Consider the following 1,460-nt stretch of genomic DNA (forward strand, 5'->3'; position numbering starts at 1 on the left):
ATATACACACACACACACACACACACACACACACACACACACACAAATTAGCTGGGTGTGGTGGCGCATGCCTGTAATCCCAGGTACTTGGGAGGCTGAGGCAGGAGGCGGAGGTCGCAGTGAGCCCAAATCACACCACTGCACTTCAGCCTGGGTGACAGAGTGAGGCCATGTCTCAAAAAAATAATAATAATAAATAAAAATAAATGTAAAAGGTGACACTACATTGCAACCTCATTGGAGTGGATTTTTGCTGGCAAAGGGGTTGGATGGGAAGGTGTTGCTGCAGGGGGACAGGGAGGAGGGACACAGTGGAACAAGGGGACCAAATTGTTCGGATTGTCTAAAGTATCTGGCCAGGGGCAGCGGCTCACGCCTGGAATCCCAGCATTTTAGGAAGTTGAGGTGGGTGGATCACCTGAGGTCAGGAGTTTGTGACCAGCCTGGCCGACATGGTGAAACCTTGTCCCTACGAAAAATACAAAATTAATCGGGCGTGGTGGCACGCACCTGTAGTCCCAGCTACTCAGGAGGCTGAGACAGGTGAATCACTTGAACTTGGGAGGTGGAGGTTGCAGTGAGCCGAGATTGTGCCGTTGTACTCCAACCTGGGTGACAAGAGCAAAACTGTGTCTCAAATAATAGTAATAATAATAATAATAATAATAATAGTCTGGGGTAGGGGACAAGGTGGGGTTAAGGTTGGATGGTGGCACTGTGGACACCTGGCCTGGGTGATTGATCTTTGCTGCGAGGGCCCTGGGGAGCCAAGGGAGGCTTTAGGCAGGGAAGAGACGTGATCAAGGCTGTGGTTTGACAATTGGCCTGTTGACTGTGCAGAATGGCCAGGAAGGAGATAGATAAGACATGAGGCTGTTACTGTGGCCTGGCAGGTAATTAGAGCAGGGGTCTGCCATCCAGTCTGCTCTGTGGCAGGTCTGGGGGTTCTCTGGGTGTCCCGTGGGCCAAGGGAGGCCAACCTCAAGGTGAACTTTCTTTTTTTTTTTTTTTTTTGGAGAGACAGTCTTGCTCTGTCACCCAGGGAGAATGCAGTGGGGCAATCTCGGCTCACTACAACCTCTGCCTCCCGAGTTCAAGCAATTCTCCTGTCCCAGCCTCTGGAGAAACTGGGATTACAGGTGTGCACCACCACGCCCGGCTAATTTTTGTATTTTTAGTACAGACGGGGTTTCACCTTATTGGCCAGGCTGGTCTCAAACTCCTGACTCTCAAGTGATCCTCCCGTCTCGGCCTCCCAAAGTACTGAGATTACAGGTGTGAGCTACTGTGCCTGGCCAAGGTAAACTTTCAAGCTTCATTCTCACCTGTGTTAGTTTTTTTATTGCTGTGTAACACGTTGCCAGTTTAAAACTACACACGCTTAAGATCGTACAGTTTCTGTAGGTCAGGAGTCTGGGCAGGGCTCAGCTGGGTGCTGTGCTCAGGATCTCTCAGGGCTG

Source organism: Mandrillus leucophaeus, unplaced genomic scaffold (assembly GCF_000951045.1).
Source record: "Mandrillus leucophaeus isolate KB7577 unplaced genomic scaffold, Mleu.le_1.0 Scaffold99, whole genome shotgun sequence".
Classification (NCBI taxonomy): Eukaryota; Metazoa; Chordata; class Mammalia; order Primates; family Cercopithecidae; genus Mandrillus; species Mandrillus leucophaeus.